Here is a 20,111-nt window from a genome sequence, read left to right on the forward strand (position 1 = left end):
TAATGAGGAAAGACTCCAATGCATGGCAGATATTTTTATTATGAGAGACAAATATTTTGCCACTACAAGAGTTATTTTAACAGGTACCCTATTATAAGCCCTATGAACACCATTAAAAAAATTCTCCTTCATTTTGTAATTAATCACTTGATTATGTTACCTGGACTATAAACTCCACTAGACCATAAGCTCCACTAGTCTGTCAACTCCATGTATGTATTGATCTCAGTCTTAATGCAATGTCGTTGTTGGGGACCAGGGTATCTGAAGATAATATTTTATAGCCAGTTTGGATATTGTTCAATATCTGGACATTCTAGAATATAAAGCATTTAAAGGACAACTGTGGGCATAGGAACTTTAGTTTACAAAACCCAATGAAGGATTAATTCTGTGCCATTTGGCATGCCATCAGCATCTGATGGTCAGTTTTCTGTTCCAAATTTAGCTCAGTGTTTCCCGGACACATCTTCCATCTTTTTTGCATGTTACCTTTCTCTTTGTCTGATGGCCCTCCTTTTAGTACCCTCCCTAAAATATTCTCCCCCAAAGAGACCCAGACTTTTACCAAAAATTTATGTGTATTTGGAAGGAAAAAATTCAAATGTTGGCAGTGGTTCTTGAAGGGTGTAAAGTGCTTGGTATAGAGCTTGGTGCAATTTTTATTAAAGAGAAAGAACAAAGAATGAGAAGAAATGCCCAAAAGACTAAGATTCCAACATGAAACTGAAAAACTGTTCTCTCCCACTCTTGTCTTCCTAAGCATTAAACATTTTTTTATGGTGACATTTTAGTCCCTTCTGAAATGTATTGATTTGTTTCCTGTGAGTCATTGTCTGTTTCTTCTTTCTATGTTAAAAAAACATATTAAATATCATTGTGATGATATAAATATATATATGTGTGGGTGGAAGGGAATTTTCTTTTAAATTCTAAGAAGGGAAATAGCTTTCTCATAGGTTCCCACACCATCAATCAACTCATCACATCCTCAGGCTACTTCATTTTCTCCCTCGAAACAAAACTGGATAATCACTATGGTTTTTAAAGCTTGAGGGAAAAAAAAAGTCTCGCTAAGTTCTGGAGGTGACCCATTATTTGGGGCAAGGATAGTAGGCTTTTTTGTGTTTGGAATTCTGGGTTGAAGGGACGTCCCGCTCAGCCGCTATTTCCACTTTGGGCAGTAGAGGGCGGTCGTCTCCACTCCTGCCTATCCAACATCACCCTGGCAACATTATGTTTATGCAAACAGTCTTTGACATAATAGCTTTGAAACAGCTGAAAATTGAATTGTGCCTGGAGGCCAAACATCTAGACCACCACCTTTGTTATATTCATCTGCCACAGTAAATTGGGTTCACCATTGGCTCCGGGAGCTGCTTTTTCCTAGATTCTGGCCCCCACAATAACTTCGCCTAGGAGAAAAACAAATGGGACTTCCTCACACAAAATACTGACAGGTTCTCATCTCACAAACTCTTATCTGAGGGATTGGAGATTGCAGCGTAGATTTCTCCAGCCATCTGAAGCAAAGAAAATAAAAGGAAAACTGGAAACTTAAACCAAATCCATCCAATTCTGGAATCTCTGTGTGTTTCTATAGCTTTTTAGCTTCTCCACTTAATCTAATTAGGACTTTGCCTCCCGAAATAAATACCTAATAAAGAATGAATCTATTAAAAGACTAAATTTACTACACACCCTTTTGTGCAAAACCTCTGTGTGTTTCCTTGAAGCGGTAATGCCGACGAAATTGAACGTTGTTTGACTGGATAATGGTCTCCCGCTGTAAGACGGATTATGGAAAATCAACATTGAGGGTGGGGGAAGCTGGTCGCTTTATTGAATTCCATCGATGATAATGCCATCACCTGAAATCACTACTTGAAAAGAGTGTAAATGGGAGGGAAGCAGCAGCATCCGGAGCCAATTTGCAACCGGGGAACAGTTCATTTTCTTGGAAGTAATTTTATTCTGTTTTGGGTTCACTGCCCTGGTTTGGAGGGTTGACATGAAGTAGATTTTTGAAAGAAATCTGTGCGCATCACAAGTGCTTTGCACAGGAGGGCATTTAGGCATTGATTAATCTGGCTGATTCACTCTTCTATCAGTAAATATTTCAGGAGAGTATGCTGTGTGCTGGGCACTATTTGGGAAACGAGGATGTGATAATGAGCAAAAATAGGTATGTCATTAACTCATTGTAGGGTCAGGACAGGACACGGAGCAGGTTTTCTGATCCAGCAGACCGGGTAAAGGAGGAGTCAGAGTCCTCAGTGGTTTTTTGCAGGTTTTTATTGGGGTTCACCAGGCATATGGCAGGCAGGGGTGCTGGGGGGCCGGGAGGCTGGCAGTCCTCCCAGCCCCCAGCAAGTCTTCACTCTATCTGGGCTCTCAGGTGTTCTCTGCTTCTCTCTCGGCTTCTGCTGCTCTTCAGTTCGTTCTCGGCTTCTCTTTCGGCTTCTACTGGCGTCCCCGTGACGCCGCCCTTAAAAGCCCAGTCTTAGCCCAGGTGAATCCCATCCACCTATGCCCACACCCTACTCCAGGTGCCCGCCATCAGGCATGCATTCAGGACAAGGATCCATCATCTATCCTGATGGCGGGAGGGCAGAAAAGCCTGACATTTTTTCCTTACCCTACACTCATGAAACTTACAGTCTAGCGGAAGAGGCAGAATTAGTTCATTAGCAAACATTTATTAAATACCTACTTTGTATTAGGCCCATAATCACAAAATAACCTCAAAGTGGCAACCTGGGTGACTAATATGAAAGTGATGTTGTGAGAGTGCTAGACTCGAGGTACACCATGTCTTTGAAGAAAAGTTTTAAGACATATCACATAATATAAAAAATAATACCAGGTTCGTATGAAGACTGGTCTACTAGAGAGTTTACTACTGCGCTTGTAAGTTTGCTTAATGCATTTAAATCCAGTACCAAACTTTTCTGGGACTCAGGTATCTTTTCTTTCTTTCTTTCTTTCTTTTTTTTTTTTTAAAGATTTATTTATTTATTTATACAAGCACTGGGTACAGTCAGAAGCGCGGGAGGGTGAGAGAATTCACCAGGGCCAGAGCGGGGAACAGAACAGGCAGAAGGACTGAAGTACACTGCTGAGGGGAGCAGTGGGCGTGGCAGGAGAGGTCTGCACGCCATGTGGGACCCTCGCTGGTGGCAGGGGATAGACCTGGCCTGCAGAGGCTGCAGGCAGCTTCGCAGACCAGCGCTCAACTGCTGCGCCATCAGGGGAGGCCCAGGTACTTTTTCTTGATATAAATCTGTGGCAATTCCCATTCATTTGCCAAGTAGGATGGATATGTGAATAAAATGAGAGAATATACATATAAGTGCTTTGTAGCTGATGCAAATAATGAGGTTTATTATTAGCAGCTGGTGCTTTACTTGGACGTTCCAAAATTTTGTGTAGACATTAGGAATATAAGTTGCCCAAAGTAAGCAATTCAAATCATCATTTATGTATGTAAGGGATAAAACATAGGACACAGACGATATACTGGATGAATTTAGGGGGAAGGTAGGCCTTGAGGAATGAATGGGGTTTAGGAAGAGAAGATCAATAATCTCAGGCTAGTCTATCTTTTGGCCTTGGGGAAGGCTGGTGTACATACTAGCAGTTGGAATACAGTGACAGCAGAGTGTTATAGTGGATGAAACTCAAGTTGAGAGTGGAGCCACGGGTCCTTTCTGGGCAAGACTGCCAGGTTGACCTCTGACATTATGTTGGGTGGCACTTAAGTGACCTTTGGCCAGCCCTTCTCAGTTGTATGTGTCTACCTGTCTCATGTCCCTCCTGGCTACTGCATATTCCTCACCACTCCTCCCGCTTTCCCAGCTCCTCCATGACCCTGCTTTCCAGTGCCCTGGCTGGTTGAAATGTAACCAGTGCTAAGACACTGCTAGGAGACCATGGAAATATTCACATTTTACCTCATGTTCTTGCAAAGACAGTACTTATAACTAGCTTCTTAATCTTGTGTAATATAGGGAGTCTTTTGAAAGGAAAAAAAAATTTGTCAACTCTAGGAAAGATCACCCCCATTTGGAAAACTTTCATTTGTGAACTGCTAAATAGAAGTTTTGGTTTTATAGTTGCTAAATTTTTTTGTCTTGTACAATTACTATTGAAATGAAAATACAATGAAAAAGTATTATTGAAATTCTTAGGCCCTTGGGAAAAAAGGCCTTTCATTGTCCATTAAATTAAGCACTGCAGGGGCTCCATCCACCCCCAGGGTTTCAGTCCCTAATTCACTTTCCTTATGTTTCCTTTATGTTTATTCGAACACCAAGTGGCATTTCTTTGGTGATTAATGATGCTGATATTTGTCACAAGTCCCCATACTATGTCGATGTGAGGACCTTGAATTGTTCAGATGCCCTGTGGTGTTCAGAGTCAGTTCCACAGGCCAGTTCCATATTGAGATGAAGGAGAACTAACTAGATCTAGAATGTTCCTGTAACATTTCAAAGGGCCAGCTTCATTGTCTGAGTGTCAACACCTCCAGCTTCATGGAGAAATCTAGATTCTGGGCATGGATTCTGTGAACTCAATATCTCCTGCTTGTGATTTCTGTGCCTGCCAAATCACCCTTGCTTGTGCCTTGGGATGTCTATATCTTGGGCAGCAGGAAAGGAAAAAGATGATTCACAACATGTGTGAATCAAACCATCATACTGTCCACTTTAAATGAGTATAGTGATGCATGTCAATTATTTCTCAATTAACTAGAAAAAAAGAGATAAAAGGCAAGGATAGAGGATAAGAAATAAAGGTAGACTTGAGGGACAAACATCACAGGAAAGAGGGAAAAGGAAGACATCTCTATGTGGTGTTATAAAAAGATGTTGGGTAGTGGGACTAATCCATTGAGTGTCAACTGTATACCAGATGACTTACAAATGCACCCTGCTGTACAGTGTGGAGGAATCTCTGTCACAGCATCACCTATATAATCAGCTAATTTAAATTCATCTGTAAGCCTGCATCCTAATGACTAGAGGGGACCCTAACTTTAGGCATTATGGGTGTTCCTCCAACCCTCCCTGTTACTCCCTCATCCCACCCAGGGATTGCCAAGGTCCAAGGCTTATTTTTACCAGTGAGTGCCAGTGAGTGGTGGCTTCATTTGGTCCACATAGGTTAGCTCTCATGGCTTCCACAGGCACTTTAATTATTGGCTGTTGGGTCTGAACTCTGATGAGTGTTTGAGCCCTATGTCCTGGGTTGAGACCCCATTAGCCTACCAAATATTAATAGTCACCCCCACAAACTTTGCTGTTGGTACTGCCTGAACCTGTTTCTGATTATAAACCCTTTCCCTTTTCACTCCCTTGTTCATAAAACACACCTCTTCCCTCCTCTTTGGGTCTACTGCCATGATCTCTCAAAGTGCTGGGGAGGAGGAAAGAAATTTGGACTTACGTAGCATTTGTTTTCTACTCTGCAGAACTCCCTAAGACAAAGACTTATTAAGTGTTTCAGTACAAATTTGGGCAAGTGGAAAAGGAAAAAAAAAAGGCAGGATACTAATTAATATCTTTAAAAACTGCCCTGCCTGATGATAATAAACCTATCTTCAAGACCCCTGTAGAATATGAGAGGGTTTGAATTTTCATTTGATTTTCTTGAAGTTCTTTAAAAAAGTATCTTTTGAATAGTTAGTAGCTGCCCATAGTTCAGAATTCAAAAGATACAAAAAGATAGAGTGAAAAGTCATTTTCCATGTTCTTCCCCAATTATCCACTTCTTTCCAGAGGCAATCACTATTACCAGTTTTTTTTATCCTGATTACTACTAGAATTATTCTATGCATGTATAGTCACATATGAATACAGATTATTATTTTGCACATTTTTGCTTAATATATATTTTCACACAATTTTACAAAGCTACTAAGCTACTTTTACTTTTCATAGCTTCTTATTATGGTCTACTTTATGTATTTCCCATAATTCCTTTTACGAGCCCTCTATTGATGGACATTGAGGATGTTTCAATCTTTGCTAATATAAAGATAATGCAATAACAATACCAGTTATTGTACACAGGTGTAGTAAATTTGAGGATATATCACTGAAACTTTAATTAAGTTAAAGGATGCAGGCATTTTTAAACTTGGATAAATATTGCCAGGTTATCATTCTCAGTGGATAACTCACTTCACATCCCCCATCAATAAAGCATTAAAAGCATCTGTTTTCCCATCTTTGATTCAAGCTAATAAATATGTTTTTGATCTTTTCCATTCCAATAGGTGAAAAAAATGATATCTCAGTATTATATGAAACCAGAAAGATTCCAGAAGAAAACTGGGGGAAATGTTATAATCTTAGAATAGAGAAATATTTCTTTATGTAACGCAAAACTCAGATGTGAAAATGAAGTATAGATGAATTTCACTTAACAATATTTAATGTTTATTTCTCTTTTCGGAAGTTGAAATTTAATATTTAGCAGTCATTTTAGCTAATTTTGTGAGGTGTCTATATCCTTGGTTATTTTTCCTTTGGCACTTGGATTTTTCTTATTGATTTCTAAGGACTCTTCACTTATTAATGAAAATAACCATTCTTCTGTGATAAGCATTGCAACCTATTTTTCTTCTCTTGACTTTTTTTTAAAAATCTACTTTCTTGAAGAATTTTGTGAAGTGAAAGTCATCTATACTTCATTTTCACATCTGAGTTTTGTGTTACATAAAGAAATACTTTCTCTATTCTAAGATTATAACATTTCCTCCAGTTTTTTTCCGGAACCTTTGTGGTTGCATATTTTGCACTTTAATCTTTGATTCATCTGGAATGCATTTTGGTGTGGGGAGTTATTTTGGAATCAAAAATTATTTATTTCCTTGGATGATTATTCGGTTTTCCCAATACCATTTTACTTATTTTGTAGCTCTTAAAAAAAAAGAATTCTTTGGAATGTATGTTTTTTTCTGAATTTTGCTTCCAGATTCTGAGTGGGAATAGCTGGCAGGTAGCTTGAGTTTCCCAGGTACACAAGTAATGAATGACTGCCATTGAGAAGTCAGGAAATGAGTCCCAGAGGCAGGAGTGGGGGAGGAGTCTCTCTTCATTTCTTAACCTCTTTCATGGATGTTTATAGCCTTGAGAAGAAAGGATTGGCTTTAGAGTTAAAACTCTGGGGGACAAACCTTGGCAGCAAATGAAAACCTAGTTAGAATGATAGTGAATAAGGTATAATGAGCCCATGTTAAATACATACTTTGCTATCATATAGGAAGTCCATTTGGTTTATAATAACTTTTCTCCCCTATTATAAATTATTTCCAAGGATTTTTTAAAAATAAAATCTCAGAGAGGTGATTTTTATCTCTAGAGGCACTCATTCCGAACTGTTTCCTTTTTGTTTTTCCCCATAGAGTGATTTACTGTACTGCCTGCATATTTTCCATAGTCAATTCTGTTATGCTGAAATTCTTTGTCCTATGTCACAGTCACAAATCATTTATCTTGCTTATTTTGGGGTAAAGATACTTTCCAATAAGATGTAGTCATTCTGCTGCGTATTCTTATCCTCCTCCCTGTTCCTCCTCCACTGTCCTTGTCTCTCTTTGGGCCTGCGTCTTCTTGACTCATCAATCAATCTTTGACTGGTCAGTCTATTGAAGAAAAGCTTTATCCAGTATTTTTGTTTGGGTTGACCTAGCATTTGGCATTGTGCAGATACAATAAAAGTATCTCTCAATAGGTAGTATGCAAATCTTCTGCATTGATCAGAAAGTCTAAATGGAAAATAAGTGTAACAAGGCAGTCACTGAGATAAATATTTATTAGGAATTCTCACTTGGGAAAAGAACATATTCTCTGGGTCAGTCATTCTAAAAAATTAGTGGGTATAAAAAGCACTTGAGCAACTTGTTATCATGCAAATTCCTGGATTCCGCCCTAAGGTTCATGACTTCTTGGGTCAGGATGATGCCTGGGGATTATTATGTTAACACAGTTCTCAGGTGATTCAGATATTAGTTACCTACAGACAACTCTTGGGGTTCTATACATTGATCAGGCAGTGCTGGTTTTCAGGTGGGATAAAGTTTTGATTTTGGACTTCCTCCTCCCTATTTTTTTCATGCTCTTCTGCTTTGGTCTGCACTGTCATCATCTGAATTCCACCTTCTCCTCAAGTGCCCCAAGCCACAATTGGCAGTTTATCTTTGGGACTTGGCTGTTTGCCATGGCCTTCTCTCTATGAAAGTAATATGTCTTGTTTGCTATTATTTGAGATTCCAGATGAGAAATAGAATGGTTAATTCAAGTGAACTCATAAATTCAGGTCAACCTACATTCTTCTTGGAATACTCAACATATATTAATTTAGTTAACATTAATTAAAGACCTTGTCTTTGCAAGGTGCTGGGATAAGAAAGTGAAGCACACAGCCTTTACCTTCCTGAAGGTCATGATCTCAAGTAGGATTTGGCACATATTTTCTGTAAAAACATAAATAGTAAATATTTTAGGTTTTGTGTGTCATATGGTTTCTGTTACAACTAGTAAACTCATACTAGTAAACTAGTATAAAAGTGGCTGTAGATAATATGAAAACAAATGAGTGTGACTGTATTCCAATAAAACTTTATTTACAAAAATAGGTAGTGGATCCCTGGAACAGGAATTCACGTATGGGCAAATGATCGATTATACACATTGTGATAGAACTGGAATAAAGGCAAGGACCAGCAATAGCAATTGTAGCAATTCATCTCGAGAGTCAGCTCTGATCAGTTGGTAGTGACTGCCTGGAGCACTCTGCTCATTCATTCATTTACTCAACAAACATTTACTTATTCAGTCCCCTTACCTGCCAGGTTTAGTGGAACAAACTACTATTATTTATTAGCTGTGTTTTCCATGGGAGGGAGTTGTTGATAAATTATGTCTTAAGGATACACAAAAGAATAAGGAATGTTCTATATGCATATGTCCATTATATGCAAGGCACTCAGTTTTGTACTAACCTAGTAAAATAGGTTCTATTGGGCCCATTTACAGATGTTGAGGGAATGTTAAGAAATATACTAAAGACCATTCAGCTAGTGAGCTGGAACAGCATTTCAGCCCACGTGACCTGCTCATAAATCTAAGACCTTTCCACTACACCCAAGCTGCTTTTAATAATAGTGATTTATATTAGAGAGTTCATGGTTTGAATGGCAGTGTGAACCAGAGATCAACAACCTTTAAAAAGTGACTTGCCAAAATTACAGTCCCTTTCCATTTGACATGCCCGGAGAAAGTCAGTGTTGGACCAGATCATGACAACCTTGTACCCAAGGTGTATGAGAAACAGGGTTGTTGAGCTTTTTATATATTTGTGTGTGCATCTATGTATATATGCGTGTGCATGTGTGTGAGTGTGTATATGTGTTTGTGGGTGTGTGTAACCCTAATGAAGCCAAGACCCCCACAAGTCCAATCTTAGAATACAGTGCAATCAAAGAACTTAGTTAAAAAACCAAAAATATCCATTCAAAACTACTCAAGTTATATAAATTGCTCAAACATTAAGAAGGGGATACATAGGTCACAAAAGTCCTTTTAATGATACTCCTGGGGTCCAGGCAGGAGGTGTGGGAGGGTGAGAGAATCCACCAGAGACAGAGCAGGGAGAAGAAGAGGCAGAAGGATCGAAATACACTACTGAGGAGAGCAGTGGGAGAGACAGGAGAGGTCTGCTGTGCCATGTGGGACTCTCCCTGGCCAGGCAGGAATTGAACCGGTGCTGCAGAGGCTACGGCCATCCTCACAGTGCTGGCCTCAACTTGCTGCAACACCGGGGAGGCCCTTCTCTACAATTTTATAAAATTTCCAGAAAAGTTCTATTTCCAGTTCTAGTTTTCATGCCCTTCATCCATCTAGCCTTCCCCATTTCTATCACAAAATCTAAAGGACTAGTCTGGTGATACCAGACCTGTCTCAAGGACTGGGGGTGGGAGAAACCAAGTGGGTATAGCCAGAAACTGTTTTTGGAGCAAAACGGCTAGAAAAGTATGGAAGTACTGCAGGTGTATGTTATAGGGGCAGGATAGCACAGAGCAGGTTTTCTATTATTAGGCAGACGGGGTAAAGGAGAGTCCTGGAGCCCTCGGTGGCTTTCTCAGGCTTTTATTGAGCTTTACATGTAGTGTGGCAACCAGGTACATGGCAGGCAGGGGTGCTGGGGTGGGGGTGGGGGCCAGGAGGCCAATAGGCCTTCAAGCCCCCAGCAAGTCTTCACTCTGGGCTTCTTTCTCTCTCTTCTGGCTTTCCTTCTCCCCTTCTTTCTCCTGCCTCTCTCCTGCCTCTCTCCTGCTTCTGCTTCTTTCCCAACTATCTCAATACTCTTCCCATGGCCCACAGAAATCAGTCAGTCAGTTTGCAACAATGTAACAACTACAGGTGCCCATCAGGCAGGGCAATCCTAGTGGTGGGAGGGCAGAAAAGCCTGAAAACCATTTACCAAACCATTTACCCCTACATATGTACACCTATGTCCATACCTATGCCTTTTTTCTGTACCTATCTATCATCCATATCGCTCCTGATTCTGTCTCTCTTGCTACTGAGGAGGATGAGATGAGAAGGAACATAGAACTGGAGTTTTATTGGGATCATACCCCAAACCAGCATCAGTTGTGAGTTTCCACCTGTGTAAACCAGTAAAATTCTTTTTTGTTTAAGCCAGCTTGAGTCAGGTTTGTGTTACTGGCAGCTGAAAAGATGTTTAGGATTCCGAGATACGATCAAATATGAGATCGGGCCTTTTACCGCTCTTCCCTACTCACCTTTCTCAATCTCTCTCCCTGTTTGTGACTCTCTTATGATTGTCCCCTTCTTTCTCCCGCTGCAGGGTGTTCTTTTCTGGACTTGCTTTCTTTCTATTTTTAGAGGTTGCCTTCAGCTGAGAAGAAAATGTGATATGCAGATTTAATGATCATGTTAATGACTAACATGAAATGTCTCCTCACATATTTCAATACTGCTGACTTAGTCTCACCAGGCAGGTCCACAGAAAGACTCGTTGAGCGCCCTATGCAAAGCTGTCCTTTCCCAAACCAGTCTTTTTCATTACTTTGTTTTCTTCACAACTCTTGCCATGAACCAACTGTAGAACTAATTAGTTTGTTTACAGTCCATTGTCCATCTCTTTGCTCATTCTCTCCTACGTGTTAGATCCTGAGATTAAAGAGAGCTGTCTTGTTTACCCTATCACTAGGAATACAGTGTTTACTCAGCAAATATTTGCTGGAAAATGAATGAATGAAACACACAATTTTAATGTGTTAAGTTTCTTGGCACTGCTTGCAGTTTTATGGATAGTAATGCTTTGATTCAAAGGAATTCCTAATAGTGAAATATTAGGCACCAGAATCAGCACTTTTGGGGAAGATGCTTCTGTTTGTAACACCTTCTTGGTATTTAATCAAATACCTTATTACTTTTAATCAAGTAGGTAAGTAGGCGAAAGATCTTGTCAGTGGTTTACCAGGGACTTTAATATTCTATCTGTGAATCACAGGAATATTGGGACTGCCCTGCAAATATATGCAGCTATTTCATGGATAGATTGTCTCTTGGAGAAAAATCCAAAGGTTTCATCAGATACTTTGTGGGTTCCTTGACCTTCCAAATTTTAAGTCCAGTTCTCCAGAGCTGTTACACTGGTACCCAGGATCTTTTAGTAACATTTCCTCCTGGGTTTTCAAAAGAGGAGTTGAATCAGTGATAACTAGAGTATAGGAAGAAGAGATTTTCTTCTCTTATTCTGAAAGTTGTTTATCACACACACTTGAGTTTTTGCATTTCCATTTTTTTCAAAACGGAAGTCTCTAAACAAATTAATGATGTGTTTGTTTTAAAATGCAACCCTGTAGTTTCACAAGTGCAAATTCCAGATTTCAGAAATTATTCCTCATACTTTGATGTATATTTATTTATTTTGGTGTATAGAAATACTCCATTCTCTCTCAAACACTCACTGTAAATATTGATAAACTTGCATTGCTCACAGTTTTTATAGTGAAACATAATTAACATGGCTAAAGGAGAAAATATCTGTTGAATGACAGAATAAAAGAATGCTTATTTCTGTAGCTACTTCTGTTTTCCAATTCTAAGTGCAATAAAGCAGGGACCTAGCAAGTAAGATAATTGCAACAACAGGTATTGATTATTTAGTGCTTACTGGCATTGTGCTTAGTGTTTTGCATGCCTAAATTTCACAAGAACCCTGTGATTCTGTTATAATTTTGTAACAGATCAGGAAACCAAGGCACAGAGAAATGAATGAATTTGTTTATTAAGTTAGTGGTGGGTTCAAGACTTCCTGTAAGCAAAGCCCTCCCTCTTAGTTTCTGATCCCAGCTTCTGACTGACCAAAACAATATTGGAGTAGTGTATGGGGAAAAAAAGCCAGTATTTTCTCCTTCCATGGCCCTTTCCTAGTGTAAGGTCTTGGAGTGTAGTCCTTATAACCTCTGCCCTTTCCCCTGTCCCTTGTCACTTGAGGAAGGAATGAATTAGAATTAGGCTCAATGTAACTCATATTAGTCCAGCTTCCTCAAAAATGGTAGTCCAGAAAAACTCAAAAGGAGTTACAAAGATTGAGCTGTGTCTCTCTGAAATTCTCATATCAAATTGCTTAAAAAAAAAAAACTATGTTAATAGTTCCCACAACATAGGAACTTTCTAAAAAGGAGTGGGGCCTGCAGCTAGTTTAAGGCAAGGAAGTTAATGATGTGATGTGGTAGCCAGTGGAAGCTGGGACTTCCACACTGCTTATTAATGATAGTAATAATGATAATGATAGATGAAGTATATTTTTGGATTTCAGCAAAAGCTGAATTATAAGATGAGCACAAAGGAATATACTCTTTTTCAAACACAGTCATCGGTGTGTGAATGGTGATGACTAATCACTTTCCACTGATTGCCCTTCTGATTTGAGTCAATGGAGCAACTTCTTAGCTTCTGCTTTGGAAAGCCTGGTGAGCAGGCTAATTCCATGTTGAGAAACCTACTACTTCAAAATGCTACTTTCATGCAGTTAAGTATCATGGTTTAAGTATCATGAATCTTAGAATTTCATAACATCCAGAACTTTGGGAAGTATTTTGTCCTGGTCCTTCATTTATAGACAGGTGATCTGAGGCCAAAAGCAGAAATGGCTTACCTAAGATTTTACAGTTGCAGGGTCAAGACTCCAAATTTCCAGACCCCCACTGACTATGTACCTTTTCATATGTTCATTGTTGCTTCCCTGGGATTTGGACCATAAATTTCCTTGGACCAGTGCTTCAATGGAAAACTATGCATTGTTTAAAGCACAACCTTTCAGACTGATTTCTCACCTTTCTCTGCCCTTGAACTATTTTATTACTCTACAAATTGTAGATAACAGAAAAGCAAAATAATTCTTATTTCTTGGTATGTAACTGAATTACATTTGGTGGAGAGACAAACCTTCCCCATCCCATGCAAAACTCAGTTTTGTGTCCATTTCAACATTCATTTTAACATTCTTTTAAGTAATATAAATTTGGTTTATTAGACTTCTCCTTTGAATTGTTATATCATCTGCCTGGTTCCCTCAGTTAAGTAGTATAAAATCCTTATAATTTTGTGTATTATATGAGTTATAATTTTACATTTTTTTCTATGGGAATTATCCTTCAACTGTACCATCTTCATCTTTTGGGACATATCCAAGAACCAACTTTTTAAATATCTTTTTTTGAAATCAATTCACTTTAAAATACTTAATCTACTTTAGAAGGACATTTGGTATCTCTGCAATAAGTGGAAAACATTTGCCATAAATAGAAGTTAAGTATAAAAGTAAATACAATGAAAATAAAACAATGTTATTGAGTTCTAATTAGAAACTGGTTTGCCAGAGCCTCTGAACCCAAGCTTTATCTCTGTTATAAAAGGATGTTAGGGGGATGGGGTTAAGGACACACTACGCAGAGTAAATCTTTCTCCTTGTGTTTGCTTGGTCAGTAGGAGAATGGAAAATGGCATCAATTTCTTAAAATGAGAGTCAGTGTTATTTAGTGCCATGCTCATGTACCATCAAAAATCTATAACCTAAAAGCATCTTGAGTTTAGTGGGGTTTGGGGATGTGTCCATATTTTAGGAAACACTGCTTTAGATAATTAGCTTCCAGTTTTACAAATGAAGACAACTAATGTTTGTGTGGCACTTGATAAGAAAAGTTGTTTATAGTTAAGAACTAGAATGCATTTGATAATAACATTCTATTATCTAAAACCTTTACTTTTGTGACTATATCCATAAAATTGAAAATGGAAATGAGCTCTGTGTTGCTGTGACCTAGTTCTGTTATTTAATTCTGTAGGACTTGCTGCCTTTATACAGCAAATGAATAGTAAACGGGTTTAAAAGCAGGCTCCACTGACAGCAGGGTGACAGTTTCAGTCAAGGGGTGAGTCCTATACAATCAGTGTGGTCTGAATCATGAAGTATGGGATCAGACAGCACTCCACATACCACATGTCCATGAATCCCTCAGACCCTACCATGTTACAACAGTAACTATCTAGAATGTCTTCCAGATCTTTAACCCCAATTCAGAGCTTTTTACTGCTCTATGTAGTTCATAACCTGGGAGCCCACCTTGTGATGGGCACCCTGTAGATGTCTCCAACTCAAGAGGGCCAGAAACCAACTACTTACCTTCCATCCCAGTTGTGTTCTTCCTGTTAGCTCAGTAAATGAAGTCTATCCTTCTGAGTTCCTAGAGAGGAAACAGGGGTCATTTTCTGACACCTACTCCACTTCCATTTTATCCCAGATTGTCAGGTCGGTTGGAGTCCATTACCTTAACAGTTTCAATTCTCTGCCTTTAGGTTCCCTTACCTGCTCCAAATCAGTTCTATCTATTACTGCAAAGATATTTGATAAAGTGAAAAATCTTCCTAAAATTTTAATGGTGCTCTATATTGCATTTGGAACAAAGTCTGGATCACTTTTGGAAGTTTATATGGTTCTATATGGCTGTGACCTGCTCCCTTCACAAGCCTTTATTGACACCCTTCTCCCAAGCACCTAGACATCATCCCATCCTCCAGCATCTGCACTCCACACTATCTTGGATGTGTTATAATAGATGAACTGCTCATACTTTCTTCTAAAGTTAGTTATCTTCACTTGTGCCTTAGACCCCTGTCTGCTTGGGTTATTATTTTAGCAATTCACCCTTCTCTCCTATAGCATCAGTCTCTTCCTCATTTCTGGATTATCCCCATCAGCATTTAAATATGCTGTTACTCAAACCAAATTAAACAATGCATTGAAAATATCATGTACCATGACCAAGTGGAATTCATCCTGGGTACACAAGGATGGTTCAACATTTGAAAATAAATCAATATAATTCACCATATGAACAAAAAGAAAGATAAAAACCATGCAATCATATCAATAGATGCTGAGAAAGCATTTGATGAAACAATATCCATTTATATTGAAAACCCTCAAAAAACTGGGGATAAATGGAACATACCTTAACATAATAAAAGCCATTTACAACAAATCCATATCTAGTAACAGTCTCAATGGTGAAAAACTGAAAGATTTTCCACTAAGATATGGTACAAGACAAGGATGTCTACTCTCACTATTGCTATTCAACACAGTATTGGAAGTGCTAGCTAGAATAATTAGACAAGGAAAGATAGAAAAGGAATCCAAAGTGAGAAAGAAAAAGTAAAGATGTCATTATTTGCAGATGATATAATAATATAGAGTACCCTCAAGATTCCACAGAAAAACTAATTGAACCAATTAATAAGTTTAGAATAGTGGCAGGGTATAAAATCAACACACATAAATCAGTTGCCTTCTAAGACACAAACAATAAGATAGAGGAAGAAAATAAGAAAGTGATCCCATTTGCAATTATGCCAAAGGAAAAAAAATAAGTACAGAGGAGTAAAATTAACAAAGAAAGTAAAAGATCTATACAAAGAATTGGAAGAATCAACATTGTCCAAAATTGCCATCCTATCCAAAATATACAGGTTCAGCACAATCCCAATAAAAATATTGTGGCATATTTCAAAGAACTGGAGCACATACTAGTGAAATTCATATGGAATCACAAAAGACCTCAAATAGCCAAAGCAATCTTGATAAAGAACAAAGAGGATGGCGGTATCACACTTCCAGGTCTCAGACTATATTATAAAGTCATGATAATTAAAACAGCCTTGTACTGGAACAAAAACAGACATACAGACCAATGGACTAGAACTGAGAGCCAGAAACAAACCCACACATATATGAACAGTTAATCTATGACAGAGGAACAAAAGACACTGGAACAAGGATGGCTTCTTCAATAAATGGTGTTGGGAAACCCAGATAGTTGCAAGCGAAAGAATGAAACTAGGCCATAATCTTACACCATACACAAAAAATCAGCTCAAACTGGATCAAAGATCTGTATGTAAAACCTAAAATTATAAAACACATAGAAGAAAACATAGACAAAACATGTCATGACATAAGATTTAGTGATGCCTTTAAGGATTCATCCCCAACAACAGGGAAAACAAAAGAGAATATAAATAGCTGCTACTACATCAAAAAAGCTATAACTAAAAAGCTTCTGTATGGTGAAAAAAAAGAAAACTAAAATGAAGACACCCTACTGAATGGGAAAAATATTTGCACACATACATCTGATAAAGGAATGATATTAAAGTTATACAAAGAACTCATAAAACTCTACAAAAACAAAACAAATAATCAAAAAAATTGGCAAAAGAACTAAATAGACACTTCTCCAAAGAAGACATTCAAACAGTAGGAGGCACATCAAAAATGACACCAATCTCTTATTGTTAGAAAAATGAAAATCCACACACAATGAGATATCATTTCACACCTGTGAGAATGGTCTATATCAAAAAGATCAGAAACAAGTTCTTGTGAGAATGTGGACAAAAGGGAACACTCCTGCACTGTTGGTGGGAATGCAGACTGGTGCAGCTTTTGTGGAAAGCAGTATGGAGGTGTCCCAAAACATTAAAAATGGATCTGCCATTCAACTCAGTAATTACACTCCTAGGCATCTACCCCACAAATTCAAAAACACAAATTCAAAAAGAAACTTGCTCTCCATGTTGATTGCAGTGCTCTTTACCATAGCTGAATAGTGGAAACAACCTAAGTGCCCCAGATTAGATGAGTGGAACAAGAAACTGTGGTATGTATACACAGTGGAATATTACTCAGTGATCAAAAAAGATAAACTCATGCCATTTGAGGCAACATGGATGGAGCTTGAAGGGATAATGCTCAGTGAAATAAGTCAGAAGGAGAAAGATAAATACTGGATGGTGTCACTAACACATGGAATATAAAGTAAATAAAATAGTAGTCAGAAAAAAACAGGCAATGCGTAGTAAGTATATTATGGTGGTAATGCCTGATCGGGGTATCCAAATATTCATCAATTAAAAAGATATGGTGTTAACTATGAACCAGAGGCACTCTATGGGGGGTAGCGGTCGGGGAAAGGAGGGATTGGGGTCAAAATAAGGGGGTTGCAATTGTATGGGGAATATAAAAATAAAATTAAAATTAAAAAAAATGCTGTTATTTTTTACATCTTAAGAAAGTCTTCTCATGGTTCCACTTTTCATGCTAATTGTCACTCCATTTCTTTGCTCCCCTGTACTGTCTCATTTTCTCCCCTTCCTTTGTCTCTGAAACCTCCCCTGATCAAGGTTTTGTTTTATCTTATGAAGGTAACCTCCATATCACTTAATTAAGTGGTCATTTTTCAGAACTCATTTTATATTACCTATCAGTGGCTTTTGTCATATCTGATCACTTATTTCTTAATATACCTTCTGTTGGTTTCTAGGACACCCTACTCCTCTTTGGGTTCTTCCCACCTCACTCGTTGCTCCTTCCAAATCCTCTTTTCTGTTCTCTTCTTGATTTCTAAATATTGGAGTGCTCAGGGCTCTTCCTTCATCCTTCTCTCTTTTTTATCTACATTTGCTTCTTTAGAGAACTTGGCTATTTTCCTGGCTGTAAATACCATCTGTATACTGATGACTTTAAAATTTATATCTTCAGCCAGGCTTCTGAACCAAAGGCATACATTCCACAACATACTCAGCTTCATCATTCAAATATTTGAATGCTATCTCCAACTCAGTTTGTCCAAAACTAAATTCCTGACTTTCTTTTCTACTCCTGCCCCAAACCTGCTTCATCTACGCCCTTTCCTTTCTCAGTTGATCCATCTTCCATGTGCTCAGTCAGAAGCATGGAGACATGCTTAAATATGTTGTTTCCTACATTCTACAGCCAAAATGGAAAACTATGTACTTGACTTTCAAAAACAGATTTAGAATTCAACCACTCTCACCACCTCCATAGCTACCACTCTGACCATTGTCCTTTCTTCTTGGATGAGTGCATCACCTCCTAACAGTTTTCCCTCTGCATACCCCCTTGGCACTTAGCCTTATGCCACTCCCTCTTCCTGGAATGCTTGCTCTTTGGGAATCTACACATGGCAATCTCCTTTACCAACTTTTGTCTTTGCTTGGATATCACCATCTCCATGAGGCCCATCCTGATCATACTAGTTCCATCTTACACAATATACATTAACTCATCTATTACATTTATTTTTAATTCTTAGTTGGTCCCTGTCAGAATAATTGCCCATAATGGGACTCTGTGCAGGAGATGCATGCCCTCTCTTTGTTTACCCTTACTCATGGAGGAGGTACCAAACTCCAATGAACAATTGGTAGTGGACTTGGGCTTGGGTTCCTGTTACCTTCCAGACCATTCTCTGAGATTAAGGGAGTTTCCAGGCTCCTTGGATTCCCTAAAAGTGGGTCAGGATGGTAAGTAATGTAGGGTATCCATGTTCTGAACCCTGTCTCTTGCCTCATTGCGTAGCTTTGGCAAACCCCTTGGTGTATCAGGACTTATTTTTCCAGCTTAAGAATTTCTTTCTTTAGTTGTCTCTTGCAGGCCTAAGCTTTTCTTCTGTTCTGTTGATAAGCTAATTAAATGTAGCATGTCACAAAAGGCAGCATAGTAGGTGCATGTACGCTCTAGTATAAGGCTGTTTGGTTCTAATCCTGCTTCTATCACTTAGAAGTTCTATGGCACTGCACTCTCTTTTGTCTCAGTTTTCTTATTGATAAAATAAGCATAATAACACCTAATGCAGAGGTATATTGCCTTATGCAGGTGTGTAGGGACTGGGAGTAGAAGGATATGGATAGGACCCTTGAGGGAAGATCCCAGCAAAGATCCCTTTTCTGACCAGAAGGGTCTGTGTTGGTGGGAAAGTGAGAGAACATCTGCCATCTGTTGACTAAATGAGGTACTTTAGGGTTGCTAATTGGCATACCCTGTTCAGGGAACGATAGTTGAATAAATAAGTAAATAAATGTATCTGGAAAATAATACTGTATCTGCATCCTAGGACCCTGTGAAGTCGAATTAGATAGCTATGTAGGAGAGCAATTTGAATTTATATAGCCCTTTTTCTCTAAGTCTATCAAAGCACATGTTTGCAGTTCCTGGTTTATATATGTGTGTGGTTAGCTATGGCAGGTTTTTAATATCCTGCTGTCTTTGCAATGCATGTCAATTTGGTTTTGGGCTACCCCTCTTTGTTCTAAGGTTGGGGATTGGGGTGAAGGCACAGTAAGGCAACACAAACTCATTTTAGTAGCAGTGTAGAAATAATGCTGAAGATAACACAGGGTTTGAAAATGTATACTGAGTTTTCCAAAGCAGAATGAAAATCGGTTCATTTACATTGTTTACATACCACTTACCTTCCCACAGTGTGAGTAATTACTGTGGAGAAGTGAAAAGGACCTGTGATTTAGATATGGCTACATCTAGATTTGAGTGTAACTGTGTGTCCTTGTGTAAGCCCATTAACTTCCCTTTAGCTCAGTTTCCTGACCCCTAAGTAAAGGTGTTATGAATTGAAATTCATATATTGAAGTTCTAACCCTTAATATGACTGTGTTTGGAGGTAGGTTCTTAAAGAGATTATTAAG

General features: G+C 38.5%; 1 long non-coding RNA gene across 1 annotated transcript in view; it reads left to right on the forward strand.

The window, feature by feature from the left end:
• The window catches only part of LOC119237066 (uncharacterized), a 506,617-nt gene that overhangs the window by 31,044 nt on the left and 455,462 nt on the right, over nt 1–20,111 (forward strand). The gene's annotated exons all lie outside the window — the stretch shown is intronic.

Source organism: Talpa occidentalis, unplaced genomic scaffold, assembly GCF_014898055.3.
Source record: "Talpa occidentalis isolate TD23 unplaced genomic scaffold, MPIMG_talOcc4v2.1 talOcc4.9, whole genome shotgun sequence".
Taxonomy (NCBI): domain Eukaryota; kingdom Metazoa; phylum Chordata; class Mammalia; order Eulipotyphla; family Talpidae; genus Talpa; species Talpa occidentalis.